The sequence below is a fragment of the Echinops telfairi genome, unplaced genomic scaffold, assembly GCF_000313985.2.
Source record: "Echinops telfairi isolate 266 unplaced genomic scaffold, ASM31398v2 ScPeMD7_655;HRSCAF=1070, whole genome shotgun sequence".
Taxonomy (NCBI): Eukaryota; Metazoa; Chordata; class Mammalia; order Afrosoricida; family Tenrecidae; genus Echinops; species Echinops telfairi.
Window position 1 is genome coordinate 34,735,851 of NW_022104553.1, and position 18,052 is coordinate 34,753,902.

General features: G+C 42.7%; 1 long non-coding RNA gene across 1 annotated transcript; it reads left to right on the forward strand.

Moving 5' to 3' along the window:
* Positions 1 to 1,335: 1,335 nt before the first annotated feature.
* On the forward strand, positions 1,336 to 8,221 carry LOC123522005. Its single transcript, XR_006680323.1, has 3 exons — positions 1,336 to 1,421; positions 6,137 to 6,263; positions 6,604 to 8,221. It is a non-coding gene; the product is annotated as an uncharacterized LOC123522005 (long non-coding RNA).
* The last annotated feature ends 9,831 nt before the right edge of the window (positions 8,222 to 18,052 follow it).

An 18,052-nucleotide genomic window follows, 5' to 3' on the forward strand; every position in this document is an offset into this window, starting at 1 on the left:
CCTATCTCCCCAAGCTCTGGCGTTCTTTCTCTCTGGCACATGCTACCACACGTTTCATGACCATATGATTGATAAGTGTAAGTCCAAATACACTTATCATCACCCACACTCATGATTACTCACGCTATCCTACACATCCAATTACATATATCGCGACCTCTCAAACCATCACAAGTATTCACGCCATCATGGTAACCATCTCTTTAACATGCACACATACACACCCCATTCTCATCTGGAACAACTAATCATACATATCACAATCACATATGCCAGATCAGTCTGTCTCATGGTCTGGTCCCAGTCTATCAGTCTCTGTCTCTCTCTCACACACACACACACACACACACACACACACACCATTCTCATCTGGAACAACTAATTATACATATCACCACAATCACATATGCCAGATCAATCTGTCTCACGACCGGTCTGGTCTCTGTCTGTCTGTCTGTCTGTCTCTCTCTCTCTCTCTCTCTCTCTCACACACACACACACACATACACACCACACACACACCATTATCACCTGGAACAACTATTCATACATATCTGGTCTCTGTCTGTCTGTCTGTCTCTCTCTCTCTCTCTCTCTCACACACACACACACACCATTATCACCTGGAACAACTATTCATACATATCACCACAATCACATATGCCAGATCAGTCTGTCTCACGGTCTGGTCTCTGTCTGTCTGTCACACACACACACACACACACACACACAACACACACAACTCTCTCTCTCTCTCTCCCTCCCTCCCTCCCTCCCTCCAGTTTCTTGCTCCGACAACTCCCATCACTCTTCAAGCAGGGACGCTCACACTGACACCCCTCCTGCTCCGCCGGGTTCCCTACAGCCGTTCCTCTCTCGAGCCTTCGCTCCGTGTTCCGCCCGCGGCGCCCCACTGCAGGGGCCCCACCTCAGGCGCCCTTCTCCCCGCGCGGCGGGAACGCGGCCGGCCCCGGCGGGAAGCGGCCCGCGGCCTCCGGGAGGTGGGTGAAGACGGCGATCGGTGGGTGCCGCACCGCCGCTGCTCGCCCGGCAGAGAGCGCAGCCTGGAACCACATCTCCCAGAAGGACTCGCGGCTAGATTCGACTTCCGGTCGGGAGGGGACCCGTGCGGACAGGGGAAGTCCGCGAAGGAGGTCCGCTTTCCCGCGCGCGGAAGGTAAACTCAGACCGGATGTGACGCCAAGTGGCGCCGAGACGCCGTTGGGGGTGGGCCCTATTGGCCGCACGCACGCACGCCATTGGTCAACGGGGGCCTCGCTGTGCACCACGTTTCCCAGGACCACGTGGCGGCCTCTGTTCGTAGGAAGCCTGACAGGACGGTTTGATTCTAAAGGCGACAGATCCGATGGGCTCCCGAGGGGACCGTTCACCTCTGCAGGGTCCGACCTGAAAGACCTGAGGTGAGGAGCCCCGGGGGTGGGGCGGGGCTGGGGCGTGGGGTCTCGAACCTGTGCCGGCTGGCCGAGCGGCCTGAAAAAGAGGAGGTGGTGAGATGGTGTCGGCAGACACTGTGGGAGATTGTTGACACCGCTGTCATGTATTGATAGGAGATATTGATAAGAAACTAGTTTTTATGGTCCCTGAGGGCACTAGCCGAGCCCTGGTGGTGCATTGGTGATGGATTGGCCTGCGATCATCGTGGTTGGCAGTTCAAGACCACCAGCAGCTCCAGGGGAGAAAAACTGGGCTTTCAATTCCCGTAAATAGTTACAATTTCGGAAACCCACAGGAGATCGCTTGAGTGTATGATTGCGACATTGAGGAGTGCCTGAGACTATGGAGTTGTAACTCAGTGTGCCCTATGGAGGGTGTGTGGTTGCTATTGACCATGTGTGGTTGTGGGTATATGTGTTCCTTAGTTAATGTCTGACCTGACCTATATGTGGCACAGAGGTTAAAGTGCACGGCTGCTAACAGAAAGGTCAGTAGTTTGACACACCCCGCCACTCCAGCCATTCCGTGGGAGAAAGGTGGGCTCTTGTACAGATGTGCAGCCATGGAATTCCTATGGAGCAATTGCACTCTGTCTCAGAGGCTTGCTTGTCAGAGTAACCAACCTTTGACCATTGTGGGAGGTCCACAGGCGCAATTGTACGGCTATAATATACCAAGATCATAGTAAAGTCATAGAAGATAGGAGAGAAGGTAAAATAAAGGAGTCACACACATTTTATGGTAGCATGCTTACCTCATGGACAGCCATGATCTCAACTGCCAAGTTCCAGCAGAGAGCAGGAGGAGAGAGGTAATATATTTCTGACCAGGGCTTATGTATACTTAGGAGCGTGCATGCCGTCCTGGTTACAGGTAACCACATATGTCACAGGAAGGGATTGCATGAAAGGCAGTACAGGAATGGGAAGGGGATGATCTAGGGGTGTACATGCAATAGGAAGGGGAAGGATTAGGGGTACACATGTGACAAGATGGGCCGATTCTAGATTCAAGATGGCAGCCTAACCTTGGTCATCCTTGAATGGGCTTGGACTTTTCTCTGGACTCTCCAGGGAAACAATCATTGTCCTCCTCAGCAGGGTGTGAGCCCCACCTAAGGTGGGATAAACAATATTGTCTAATTGCTCTGGATGGCTGATGCCTTCAGGGAGATAACTTCTTTTTTTTTTTTTTTTTTTTTCAGGGAGATAACTTCTAAGCAGCTTGCTTCTAAGTGTGTTCCTAGGTCTCACATATATTTGGGGGAGACGAGCTAGGGAAAAGGCCTGTTTCATCCCACACTTGCTGTGAGTTGGAATCTACTCATTGGGCAACGGGCTTGATTTTGATTTGGTGGAGATTCTGTCAACTGTGCGATTCTTACTAAAGACCTCTAGTTTTGAAGATGGGATCCAATTCTTGTTCTGACTAGCAGTGACCTCATCCTGACCCTAAGATGCTGGGATTTGGTCAGGATGCTTAATGGTCCTATGATCTTCTTTCCAGGTGTTGGGGCAGTGATAGGGGCAGGGCTGGGATTATCGCTGACCAGACCCATTTGGATACCAAGAAAAACACAAGAATTTTCTTCTCCCCTAGTCCTACCCTTCTCTAAGTAAGGTGCCCAGAAGGAGAGGGAAAGAATGCACCATGAATGCATTAGAAACAGTGTCCAAGGTGTGTTAGATTTTGACTCTACTCTTTCTTCTGAAAATTCTTGCTTAATAAGGATGAGTAATTTAATTATAACCAAAACTATTGTGGCATCAGTTTTGACTCTTAATAAGCCCAGTGTTTGAGAGGAGAGTTGTATTCCATAGGGTTTTTAGTACCCATATTCTTTTGGAAGTAGATCACCCACCCTTTCTTCCACAGTGCCTCCCAGTGGATTCAGTCTGTCAACCTTCTAATTAATAGCTGAGCACTTAAATCATTTGTTCCACCCAGGAACGCCTCATTTGATTTTAAGTCCTTAAAATATTCATTTATTTAGAAAATGGCCACACTTCACTGTATAGAGTTCTTGTCTTCTCAAATACAATAATTTTCAAAGAAAAACATGATTTTAGAAATTTTGAAAATACAGACTTGCCATGGAAAAAATAGATAAAATTTAACTGTTAATGGCCATTTGTTTCCATTTTTCAAAAATCAAATTAAGCACCACTGTTTTATAGCACACCTTTTTTGTGGGGTTCAGTCCCACATCCAGATGGGCCCTTAGGGGACAGTTGTGTATTGAGGGGTACATTAAAGAGATGCAAGAGCTCACCCATTCTGATGGAGACTGGAACCAGAATGAGGGAATAATGAATTCTCTCACAGCCTTATATAATCTCAGGCATGCAAGTCACAGTAACCACGTACTTAACAGGAAGGGGTTGTATTAGACTCTAATAATTAGAGGGATACACATACATGATGGGGACCAGCTAGGGGTATACAAAAAATAGGAAGGGGAGGTACTGTTAGATCTCTCAGTGGGGGAGATATATCTCGGTCCTTGGCTCCGCATGAGAAAGAATTCACGCTGAAGCCTGGTTTGTGATCCAAGTGAGTTTTATGGGCGTTAGAAGAAGCTTCGGGTTTTCATACACACCCATAGGACTCCTCCGGAACGTGCAGCCTGCCTGGAAACTGCTCGCAGAGTCACATGGTCGAATCCATGCTCCTGCCTTTTCAATTATTCGGTGGGGAGGCCTGGTGGACGACCCTTGGTCGACCCCATTGGCTGAATTGAATTCACCTGGCCTAGGTGGGCCAATCCAGGTGCAGCGCCCTCCCACACGTACCTGGCGGGAAACCTGAACTTCTGAGCATGTGCAGGGTGCCGCTCCTTTGATTCCGTAGCTAGGACCAATGGGCATGCGTTATGGATGCCCCAGCGCCTATGCTAGACTGCCTGACAGTACTAGAGGCATACATGTGACAGGAAGGCATATCTGTAACAAGACGGGTGGGTTCTAGAGTCAAATGGCAGCCTAACCTTGGTAGTCTGAGCTGGCCTGTCCTTAGGTGCCCCTGAGCTCTTCAGGAAAACAGTCTGATCCTTATCAGGAGGGAGTGGGGCCTACTTAGGGTGGGAAAGACAGTAGGTCTGATTGCCCTTGAAGGCAGACAATCTTCCGGCAAGTAGCATTCAAGCAGGTAACCTTCAAGCTTATGTAGTAGCAACCACATGCTTGTTAGCAACTTAAGATGGCTTTATTGGGGGGGCGGGTGTGTGTTATAAATATTCTCCCATATCATCAAATGACCTTTATAAATAACTTTAATTAAGATATCTATTATTTATTTGCATGAAGGGGCTGTGGTTATTTTTCTTATATAGCATAGTGTATACATAAAGTGTATGTGTAAGTTTAATAAATACTATAAAGGAAACTTTCTCAATAACAAACTGAGATCAGTAGTGTCAGATTTAAAACTTTTGCCAAATGTGAAGGGCATATAATGATTTATACACACAAGTGTACACAAACACAGAGTCAATTCTCATTTGCAGCTTATAAAAAACTCACCGCCGTTGAGTCTACTCTATTGTGACTCATAGTGACTTCCTCATTGAGTTTCAGAGACTTTAAATCTTTATGAGAGTAGACAACTTTATCTTTCTCGTGAGGGGTGGCTGGTGGGTTTGAACCACTGTCTTTGTGGTTAGCAATTCAGTGTGTATAGCCCACCGAACCACTGGGGCTCCACATGCTTTATAAAGTCACCTAGATCACTTAATTAGTAAATACTCAACCTCTGGCCACAATATTTTTATCATATATAACTCTGTTTTTGTGTGTTTCCCTTTAAAGACATTTTACTCGATATATTTATGTTGTTGACTCCTTAGCATTGAACTGATGGCCAACAACAGTGACTCATGTCTAATAGTGTTAGCTTACCTAATACACAATGTTTTCTCAGTAAAGCACCTGTCAGCCTTCTTGTGTGTACGAACACTAGATAGTACTTTAGCATTATACTTGGGGGTCATTTTAAAGCAGTGGGATCAATAAAACGCAAAAAATGTGAAAATTCACTATGGAAAGGATATTTGCTTGCGTACGAGTTGAGAAGGCAAAAAGCATTGCCTTGTTCAGCCTCAGCTGAAAATTGTTTTGCTGTTCCTCACATATCCATAAATGACTGTGAAGAAAGCATTGTAACTGTTGATATGGGGGGTTACAAATTAATCTCAGCCAGTAGAATTTTGTATTTGTACCTTTTTTTAAAACTCTATCTGGGGGCTCTTCAACAACGTAGGCAGCAGGCACATCTTGTAGACAAAACTAGTGAAATTAGTAAGAGACTCAAGGAAGGTGCAAAATCAATATACAGAAATCAGTAGGCTCTGTTCATACAGACAACAGATGTGGAAGATTTGGGGAGTAAAAGCCCCTTTTTTAAAGCTACCCAAAATGTAGATATCTAGGAATAACCCCAATAAGGTACATGCTTGTCTATTAGAAGATATTTACTATGTGCCAGGTATTAAGCTGGATGCTTACTGGTTCATCTGACTTTTAGGTACAGTCCTCTGTACACAAGAGATAAGCCATCTGCTGATATAATAGGATCCCAGCCCCTTTAATTTGCTCACTCATCTCGATTTTCTTTAGAGCCCCCCCTCCTCTAATACCATCTTTTTCTTTTCTCCTTCCATGTGAACCCATGTTTGTTGTTTCAGGGGTTAATGATGTTCGGGGATGTGGTCATAGGCCTCTTTCTGGAGGAATGGGAACGCCTGGACTCTGGTCAGATGGATTTGCACAGAGAAGCAATGTAGGAGAATGACAGCAATCTGATTTCAGCAGGTAAGGATAACTGTGCCTCCCCCCCCCCCCCAGTTTAGATTATACCCCCAGGAACATCTTTCACTGTGAAGTGCTTATTTCAAGTAACCAACTGAATTTTGGGTCCCTGTTCCCACAGGGATGGTTGGAGTTGGAATGGAATGAGCGAGTGGTTAGTGAGCAGCTTCAATGTGGCTCCAAAGGCCTTTCTCTCCTCCATCTCTCTCTGGTCCTTCCTGTCGTGGCTTCTTTTCCTTGTTCTACAAGGGAGGGAGCTCATAGCTGGGATGGCTTCCATAGTCATATGTCTTTCTTGCAAGGAGGACTCTCCAACTCTAACCAGCTGTGATCTCCTTTTCAGAACAAGGTTGACAGAATCGATGAGAGGCTTGTTGTGTTCAGGTAAGTGAGGGATGGTGTGGCGGGAAGCAGGATGCTTAGGAAGTACCACCTCTGAGATATTATCCAGAAGCTACCCTTAAGGGTCCAAGACTTCTTCCATATGAGCTTTCTTGCTTTTTGCCCCCACTTACAGTTCAGCATAGCAAGTGCCTTTTTTCTTCATATCGAAGGCAATTATTCTATTCACATATTTTATTTTAGAAGCCCACCATTACCAAATCCAACTTTTACACATCAGTTGTTTTCATTTTAAGTAGTCCAAATACGCTTTTTTTTGGTTGTTGCCATTTACAGCTTTCCCATTTTGCCTGCAAAATGTGCCCAATATCTACTAGCCACAGCTAAGATAAACTGTAGTTGTGAAGACCCCAGGCCACTGCCGCCCTTCAGCACGCTCTGAGACACCCAGTTTGCTGCTGGGAGATGTTGCCTCTAAACATAAAGCCTCCCGCCCCTCACTCCTGAGTCCTCTTGTCCTCTTCCCCTGCCAGTGGCTCCTCTATGCTGCTTGCTGGTGGATGCTCTCTTGCTGCATTGTCCCCATATTCCATGCCTGGTAATACACCTGAAGTAACATCTTCGTCTTTAGCAGACCTAAAATGCCTGAGGTACTTCTGACAGTTAACGCACTGCCTACTATCCAACACCAAACTTTTGCCATTGAGTCAGTGTGGACGCACAGTGACCCCTTTTGGACTTCTGAGACTGACTGTTTACAGGAGGAGAAAGAAAGCCAGGCTTTCTCCCATGTTGCTGCTGATGGTTTCAACCGCTCACCATTTAGGTCACAGACCAATGTGTAAACCCTACCCCACCAGGGCTCCCTGCGAGCTACTATAGCATATAATTAGACTGGATATATGGTAGAGTAAATTTTGTTCCATTGAAAATTTGTGTTTGCATTTTTATTCCCCACCCCCAAATTACTGTTATGATTTAGATTGAGGTTGAAATGAATCTGTAGATCAGTTTGGGGAGAATTAACATTATGAAATATTAAATCAAAAACATTTGACCTTAAATTTATGCAGATAGTCTGCTAGGTGCTGCATAGTTTATATAAGATGTAGGCTTTTAAGCAAGTTAATTGTCTTAATGTATGATCTAAGACATTTCTTTAAAATCCACAAAGTAAAATCTTCAAAATAAAATCTTGAGTCAAAAATCAGAGGAAAATTATAAGATGGTTAAAAACATTCAAGTAGAATTTGTTCAAGTAGAAGAAATAGTTGGAGTGTTGAAAGTGGATTTCATTACCTATAGAGATCATTTTGGAGACAGAATAGCCATTCCTTTATTGGATTTGAGAAGCAATTTTGGATTTGACAAAACTGCATGAACCTAGGCAGGAGTTGGTGAATTTTATTATTTCTTTCTCATCAATAGGTCTTAACTACCCTGAAATCTATATTTTATTGCTCTTTTGCTACTTTTCCTCCCTACCATTTAGCTAATTAACGTCCTGTTCGGTCTTCATTTAACTTAATACTTAGTTGTGCTCTGCTTACTATACTATTTTGATTTTAAAATTATTTTTCTTTTAATCAAGTTAGAATTTGCCTAAGAATAACATCATTGAGTTGTATATTTAAAATGTAAAAATGCTTATAATGGAAAATGTACCACAATAAAATTTTAAAAGCTTTCATTGAGAAAAAAGTATGTTTTTTAGTGTGCACTTCCTTACCTACTATCCCATTTCCACTCATCAGTCAAAGGACTTCAACTACTACCTCTTCATCAAAGTAACCCTCGATATCTTGCTCTGGCCGTTTTGGCCTGATTCCTACAGCTGCCATATATTGCTTGGTTATATCAATATTCATATATATTGTAAGTATTTCTTTGGAAAACTTCTATTTTTCTGTTTATTGTTTCACAGTCTTACTGGCATATAATTCATCTATCATACAATTCATAGTTCAATCATATTAAAAGACGTTGTGCAATCATCATCATAATCAATTTTAGAACATTTTCTTCTTCTACTCATTGTGATCAGCTTCACTTTTCTGCACAACCTCCTTTGGAATACCCTCCAGGAAACCAGCGATGCAGTCACTGTTTCTCTAGCTTTGCCTATTCTGGGTTTCGTATGCAGACAAACATACAGAAAGAGAACGAACAAGCAAAATAACCACAATGCCAAAGTCAAACCTCAATCAAAAAGAAAGCAGAAAAGCATTAAAAACTAGAGCAAATTTTAAATGGATCAAAGGGGAGATTATATGATAAAGTGTTAGTTTTATTTATTTATTTAAAAATTTAAAAATCTATTCTTAAATTTTAATTTTTTAATCATTTTATTGGGGGCTTGTACAACTTTTATCACAATCCATACATCCATCCATTGTGTCAAGCACATTTGTACATTTGTTGCCATCATCATTCTTAAAACATTTGCTTTCTGCTTGAGCCCTTGGTATCAGCTCCTCATCTTTTCCCCTCCCTCCCTGATTCCTCTTCCTCATGAACCCTTGATAATTTACAAATTATTATTACTTCATCACATCTTACACTGCCCGACATCTCCCTTAACCCACTTTTCTATTGTCCATCCCCCAGGGAGAAGGTTATATGTAGATCCTTGTAATCGGTTCCCGTTTTCTACCCCACCTTCCCAGTATTGCCACTCTCAGCACTGGTCCTGAAGCGATCATCTGTCCTGGATTCCCTGTGTTTTCAGTTCCTATCGGTACCAGGGTACATCCTCTGGTCTAGCCAGATTTGTAAGGTAGAACTGGGATCATGATAGTGGGGGTGGGGTGGGGGTGGAGGAAGCATTTAGAAACTAGAAGAAAGTTGTATAAAGAAAGTTGTATGTTTCATCATTGCTACATTGCGCCCTGACTAGTGCATTTCCTCCCTGCGACCCTTCTGTAAGGGGATGTCCTGTTGCCTACAGATAGGTTTTGGGTCCCCACTCTGCACTCCCCCTCATTCACAATGATTTGATTTTTTGTTCTTTGATGCCTGATCCCTGATCCCATCGACAACTCATGATCACACAGGCTGGTGTACTTCTTTCATGTGGGCTTTGTTGCTTCTGAGCTAGATGGCTGCTTGTTTACCTTCAAGCCTTTAAGACCGCAGATGATATATCTTTTGATAGCCAGGCACCATCAGCTTTCTTCACCACATTTGCTTATGCACCCATTTGTCTTCAGTGATTGTATCTGGGAGATGAGCACACAATGATATGATTTTTTGTTCTTTGATGCCTGATACCTGATCCGTTGGACACCACATGATCACACAGGCTGGTGTGCTATTTAATCTAATTGCATCTGCAGTAACATACTTTCCACTGTACTCTGAGTGCCATGACTCGGAATAGCAAGGCTATTCACATCCCTGGTCTATGATCAAAAGGAATTCACCAGAGGCTTAATCCATGTGTGGACCCTGCAAATGGATTTTAAGCTTCCACTATCATCCACAGCCTTCTGCAAACTGGGTGTTCAGAATGTAAACTCTGAAACTGTACCCTCCTGTGGATTTGGATTTTATTATTTCCTTTGATAACTTTTCTTTTTTAATTGGGAACAAAAACTATTTTGGAAGAACTCACTACTTAAGGTGGCAGAATTCCAAAATCAAATTACATGAGAATATACACCGCAATTTCTTCATACTGCAGTAGAGAATAGAGGCAAAGAAGGGAGAAGGGCTAGGGGAAGGGTTGAAGGCTGAACAGCATTTGTTATAGCAAATCCAAACGGTAAGTCAAAAGCCTATAGCTGCGCATGCTTTATTTATCCAACCTTAAGATTAGGCAGCTGGAGGAGTGCTGGGGGAAGAGGAAGGTGGCATTTAGAATTCTGAATTGTTTAGGATATATTGAATTCAGAACCAACTCTTTAGTTCTTGAGGGTCATGACTGGGTTCAAGAGCTCTCAAAAGCCAAAAAGGTCATTGCTACATCCAATAGGAGAGATGGGTGCGGTTAGAGTAAACCAGCCGTTAACAACCATGTGGGTTGTGCAACTGTATGGCTATAATATATAAAGATTATAATACAGTCATAGAAAATAGGAGAGAAGATCAAATAAAGGAGTCAGACACATTTCATGGTAACATGCTCGCCTCAGCCCCTCTTGGTGGTCCACGTGGAGTGGGAGAAAAGAGGAGGCAGGGGGACACCGTGTATTTCTAACCACGGCTTATATATCCTTAGGGGGCATGCAAGCCCCCCTGATTACAGGTAACCACATACCTAACAGGAAGGGAGTGCCATTGTCAATACAAGCAATTGGAAGGGGGCAATCTTGGGGTGTACATGCAATAGGAAGGGGAGGGATTGGGGTACACATGTGACAAGATGGGTGGCTCCTAGATTCAAGATGGCAGCCTAACCTTGGTCGTCCTTGAGCTGGGGATAATCTTTTGGGAAAGTGAGATGAGCCATAAAAACACCACCTTCATAAAGTGTGTCTGGAGGACCAATAATAGAGTTACCATCAATAAATATCATTGTCATCTATTAAACCTGTGTGGGAAACAGAACCTGGAAGAGAGTGTATGAGAACAAACTCTCAACATTCATACATTAAGGAGTCTGGGAGGCCAAGGCTTTCAGGGAGGAAACCTTCACATTGTGGGTTGGAGATGTGTCCCACTCACATTCTCCTAAGTGAAAGTTATTCGCCACAATGGCCCCCCATCATAATGCCAAATTCAAGGTGATGTTTGCAAACACATGGTCATTGACTAAACCCTTGGATGTCAATTGCTTGAAGGTTGTCAGCCATCTAAAGCATTCATACCCTGTTGTCTGTCCCACCCTGAATAGGACTGTCCCACCTGATAAGGATACTGGATTGTTCCCCTGAAGGAGAACCCAAAGACACCCAAGGTTAAGTCAACCTAAGGTCAGATGACCAAGGTTAGGCTGCCCTTTTGATTCTAGAACTTTCCCATCTTGTTACATTTGTGCCTTCCTGTCACATGTATGTTCGTAGTGCCTCCCCTTCCTATTGCGTGTATACCTCAAGCTTGTCCCCCTCCTGTTTTGTGTATTTTCTATTGTACAACCCCTTCCTGTTACCTATGTGCTCACGGTGGTCTGCGTGTCCAGATTATGTAAGCTTGTGAGATTAAAGTACAAGCTCTCTGCGTAGCCCTGACTCCTGAAGTCATGACGGTGAAGGTGAGCGCTTACACATGCTTTATCTTGTCTGGTGTCTTTTTAATTTACCCTTCAATTACACAACTGCCCCTTAGCACCCATTCAGTTTAGGGAAGCTGGTCCCTCACAAACCTGCTGAAAAGCCTTCCACTGGATTTTTGTTGAGTTCTCAGAGCTGAGGATTCACAGCTGTGCCCACCCAGACGTCCCTTCAGTCCCCAGCTTCCAGCGATGACCCCAGCCACACCTGATGCCCCTTTGATAACTTCTTAACATGCCATCCCTATGGCTAATTGCTTATTTTCAGTTAGAGTGGGAATAAAAGGAAAGTGGACCCAGAGCGTGGGTTTTAGTTAACAGGTTTATTAGAAGTGTTTAGAATGGTAAGAGAGTCAAGGGATCAGAGTGAGGGGAAATTTGAAGACAGAGTAAAGAGAGAATAGCTGAAAGTAAGAAAGGGAGGGCTAGAGAGAGGAAGAGACAGAGGGACTGATGTGCGCCCACGCGAGAAGGCGAAGAAAGTCGGAGAGAGTGAACAAAGGAATCCCAAATAAACTTTGGGGACAGAAATAAATTATTATGTCTAGAAGGAGCCTGCACTTCCCCCCATTGGCGGTGGCACCAGCAGAACAGTGAAGAGAGGGGGAGGTTTCTGTGAGAAGTCTGGGGAAGTCAGGGTGTCATGTTACGCTAGGTGGGGATGGAGAATGGGTTAGAGATGCCGGCTATGACTGAGAACCACAGCGTTACTGCTGGATCCTTTATTCCTGCGTTTTAATAATATGGAATATGGAAGAATATGGAATATGGGTGAATATGTAATTTCGTCGTGCTGGACATAGACAATTAACAACCTAAAATTGTCCTGTTTCAGCAGAGTCCAATAAGTGCTTTATGGGTTGGAATCCAGCCATATATAGCTCCTTGCTGGTCTGATTGGTATACTTTTCTGCAAGAAAAAATTTGAAAACAGCGAAACCAGACATATTAAAATGAGAGGTCCTAGGAGTGGCAGAACCCAATGTCAGAGGATATCAGCCTCTAACAACCAAAGGGTCTGTAGGCACAATTGTACCATTGTAATATATAAAGATCATAGTAAAGTCATAGAAGATAGGAAGGCTAAGAGAGAGAATAAAATAAAGGAGCCAGACACATGGTAGTGTGCGCACCTCAGGCCCTCTTGGTGGTCCACGTGGAGGTGGGAGAAGGTTCACATGATGGACACAAATGGAATGGAACGTTAGTCACAAAGTACAGAGAGAAATAATTTTATATTGTATTATAGAGAAAATTTAAAATGATATTATTGAGCAGAAGTAGCAAACTTTTTCCCAAAGGCAAGAAAGTAAATATTAATAGTTTTGTAGGACATACAGTCTTTGTCACAACTACTCAACTCTGCTATTATAGTGCTAAAACAGTTACAGACAATATGTAAATATATAAATGTGGCTTTGTTCTGATTTACCAAAACAAATAGCCATTGTTTGCCAGTCCCAATGACAGAGAAATGGGGCTAATGCCATATAGCATCTTGCCATTCAAATGTGTGGTTATCCAACAGTCAATTTCAGCCTCATCAGAGAGCTTGTTAGACATGCAAAACCTCAGACCTACTGAAACCATTGTAGACCTACTGAATTTGAATCTGAATTTGAACAAGATGTGTTACTAGGCAAGCAGTGACACAGTAATCATCAAGGATATTAGTTACAAGATAAATGACATGATCTAGATAAAAGAAGGCAATCAACAAACAACTATGACTTAACAGAGATTCTTGATTTGCTAGATAGAATCTCTGTAAACTTGAGATAGGAAAAATATTACTTCTTTATTTTTTAGTAAGCTCTAATGAAATCCGCCATTTCCTTAGATTATGACTGTAAACAACAAAACACAGTAGTATTAGCAGTTCACATTATAGCTGTTGGGAAAGAGACCAGGTGTGAACAACATGTAGTCTCAGAATGGATGAGTTCTTTGAGACAGTTATACCATGGAAAGGACAACCAAGTGTGGATGATGAAAATGCAGCTTAGAAGGAAAAAAGGCTGGGTGGGAAAATAGAGGACACAGAGCACCTAGAAAAAAGGGTGATATGAAGATAAAGCTGCTACAGCAAAGTGTGGTGAAGAAAGTAGATGGTTCCCGGCTATCGGAATAGTTTCTGTGGACTTAAAGGCTTGTGTTCAAACAAGCAGCCATCTAAGCAAGGAGTCAGCTAAGTCCACCTAGAAGAAGCACCCCCCAGCTTTTGTGATCCACAGAGGACAACTACAAAATTCGAATGTGGTGAAGAGAAAAGTAGCAGAACTCAATTATGAACACCTAATTTGTAGAAGGCTATGGAGGACAGTGGGAGCCCCAAAATGCATCTGCAGAGTTTCTAGTCAGACTGGAGCTGCTGGCACATCTGCTCTAGCCAAGGGCAAGAGTCCCAAACAGCTTTACTATGAGGCAGAGACCATGGTCATCTTGATTATGCTGGATTGAACTAGGTATTTGCCCAGTTGACGTCCCTATAGACACGACCTGAATTTGTACTGGGTGTAAGTAGCTCTTAGTTGTTCCATGACAGAAATTTCTCCCCTGGCTTTTTGAAGATCCACAGGGGTCTTCTCCTTCTTATGCATTATTTGTATTTTTGTCTTTATACTAATATGATCTTATATCTTTACCACCTTAGTGTGATTTGCTTTTTATTGTTTTCTTTTGAGTATCCAGATGTGAAGCACAGGAGAGGATGCATAATGATGATAACTGATGCAAGTGGATATAGGGAATTGGGGTAGGGGGGGAGGCAAAAAGGGAAGGAAAGGGATTTTGGGAGTAAATAATCAAAGCAGGAGGGAGGAGGGAACCTAGAACTGAGGGTGACTGCACAGCTCATTTTAAAGGCCATTTAACCAGGGGTGGGGTGAGGGGTGTGTGTGGTAGTTACATAATCTGTTGTCAATTTGAGATTATTAAAAATGAAGAGATGGAGTTTAGTCTGTAAATCGAGTTGCGGCTTGATGATCTCATTTGGAGGTGATAAGGAGATAAATAGCTCGCTGGAGGTGGTACACACACTCACTGCCTGTGAGACATTCCTGTTGACAAGACACATGGAGCTATGTTGATGGAGCCAGAGCCCTGGAGCTGGAGAAGCCACATGGAGACCCATGCCAGCACTAAGATGCTGCCGCCCAAGACTTTCCACCCACTGGCCTGTGATCTTCCTGCACTCAGTGTCATTGTATGTGTTGCATGAGTGAAGAATTTGCAGACTGGTACTGGACATGTGAGCTAATAATGGGCTTATGGACTTGATCTGGACTGGACTGGGATGTTTTCTTAATGCACAATTACTCTTTATATAAAGCTCTTTCCTATACACATATGAGTGTCTATGAATTTGTTTCTCTAGTCTACCCAGACTAACAAAGGGGGGGATGCTCTGAGATTGATGTGGTGGTGATTGTACAATTCCCCTTGTTATGATCAAATGATCGAACTATTCAATGGTATGATAGGTAAATTATATATCAAAACGGGGGTGGGGATGAAGGTGGGAGGCAGGAGGGAGTACTAAAATTGATTGTGATTGCACAACTCATTTTAGGGGCTGTGGGAAACAGGTCTGGAAAGAGAGTGTATGCAGATGAATTCTTTATTCTCATATTTAAGAAATCGGGCAGGCTGGGTTTCTAGGGTGAAGGGAGGCCTTCACCCTTGTGAGTTAGAGATGCGTCCCAATCACATTCTCATAATTAATATTGTTCTGCACTATATCCTCTCATAATAGCGCTACCTTTAAAGTTATCTCTTCCAAACATGTGGCTGATTGTTATCTGGCTAGCAACTTTTACTATAGGGGCAGACATGTGCTATTTCTCTCTAGGATCTGGAGACAGCCATTCCCCCTTACCTGCCTCCAGCACTAGTGTTAGTGTTAGGTTGAACTCTAACCTTTAGAGTTAGGGTACAGCCCACACTGTTATGTATGTGGTTACCTGTAATTAGGGGGGCTTGCATGCCCCAAGAGTATATAAGCTGTTGTTGCGAATATAAGCTCTTTCTTTGTGGACCTGGCTCTTAAAATCATGGTGGCAGAGGTGAGCCCTTGCATGCTTTATCTTGTCTGATGTCTCTTTAATTTACTCTTCAATTACACAACAGCCTCCTTGGTCTCATTTGGTTGTGGTGGCTGGTACCCAACAAAGAGCAAGCATTTTAACCATGGGGTGGGGGTGGGGGTGGGGACAGCATGTTCTAAAATTGATGCAGTGATGATTGTACAATTCTTCTTGATATGAGTGAATGACTCAACTATTGAATTCAATCATAATATGTAAGTTATACACCAATAAAACAGTTATAAATTAAAGAAGAGGATATATATATATATATATATATATATATTCGTGTATGTGTATATAGATAGATAGTAATTATTTTTTTAATGACTGGAAGGGGGGGAAAGGTGATTAGCATGGTCAAAGGAGGCAGAAAAGCACTCCAGAGAGCACTAGCACATAATGGATTAGAGCATAGATTCCCAAACTTATTAAGCCTACAACCTCTTTTACAGGGGGAAAAAATTACTCAGGGCCCCCCTGGCAATAAAAAGCTTTTGTACTGTAGCCCATAATCCTGGATAAAGCATAGGTATCTGCCTTTACAGGGCCATTGGATCATTCCCTGAGGGAGCAATATCACTCCTTTTGGGAAACACTGATTTAGAACATTGGTTCTGGAGATTAAGAACATGGATGAAAATTCTTGTTCTTTGTCTTTTAATTACTTACATGTTCTTATATAAGTTCTTAACCTCTCTGTCATAATATAAGTTCTTAACCTCTCTATCATAATGCACTCATTTATAAATGGGCACTAAATCTGGCTACTTCACAATGTTGTAAATGTTAAGTGAGTTGCTATATATAAAGTGCTGGGAAAAGACCCTGGTACCCTATAAATGCTCACTAAGTGTTAGCCAATAATCCTAATCTTGCTGCTACTGCTGCTCCTACTACTTGGAAAGCTGTGTGGTGGTTATTTCAAAGCTTTCATTTTAAGTAGAAGCGTGAAATGGCTTAAATGTTTTTTGGTTTTCATACAATTATGTGCTGTATAATATCTGACCACTTATACAATCATGGTCCTATCAGGTCTAAATTTCAGAAATCCTGACTGGAATTGATGTTACAAAGTAGCACCAATTTGTTATGATGTACTTTGAATTTTTAATATAATACGGTTTATGGGGGTGGGGGTGGTGGATCATAACTACAGGTTGTACTTAAGTTGAACTTTTGTAATCTGCCTGTATATATAATATGGTGTTGATATAATATCCAAATCACAACCTTCCTATTTCATGGACCTTAAGCAACATGTGACTATAATAGTTACTGTATATACTCGTGTATAAGCCAAGTTTTCAGCACATTTTTAATGCAGTTTTTGTGTAAAATTAAGTGCCTTGGCTGATAATCGGGTTGGCTTATACTCGAGTATATACGATAATTCAATTGTTGATTATAACACTAAGAGTAAGTCGCATAAGACAATCCCAAAATATTTTTAAAGGTACAAGCCCTTTTTGTTGGATTTATCACACTCACCCTGACAATGGCAACCTGGACAGGCCACCTCCGAAATCCATGGTGCTTCTTCCTGTTCCACTTTCAGTATCACATCCAGTTTGGTGCCTTCATAACCTATCCCAGGGAAATGATCCAAGCCTTGGACTGAGCTCCTGGATACATAAAGTCTCTCAAGGAAGGCATGCAATTTTAGAAGCTGTAAAGCAGGTGTTATGCATGGGAGGAGAGTTTAACTGTACTTACACACTTTGGCTAGAACCATAAGCCAAAATCAATGAGGTAGCACAGTACAAAATTAGGAATGTAGATTGTGCAGCCAGACTGCGGGGACTGGGTGGTGGTAGTTCATATCGCAGCAAATTACCCTGAGCAAGTTACTTCACCTCCCCATGCTGTAGCTTGCAAATCTGTAAATTAGTAGTACTAATAGCTCTATCTCATTAGACCCTTAATAAGTTTACATGATTTAATGGTTTTAAAGTGACTAAAACAGTGTCTGGTACTTAATAAGTAATAGATAAATGCTAAATAAGTAGATCTTTCAGAAGCTCTATAGCAATAAAGAAAATAAAGGTGATCATTCAAGTATAATCTGACACTAAAGCTGTCTTTACCCACTGAGTTAGTTAATTGTGCCAGCCTGGCTGATAATCACATGTGGGGCTGGTTGAAAGGCGGAGGGA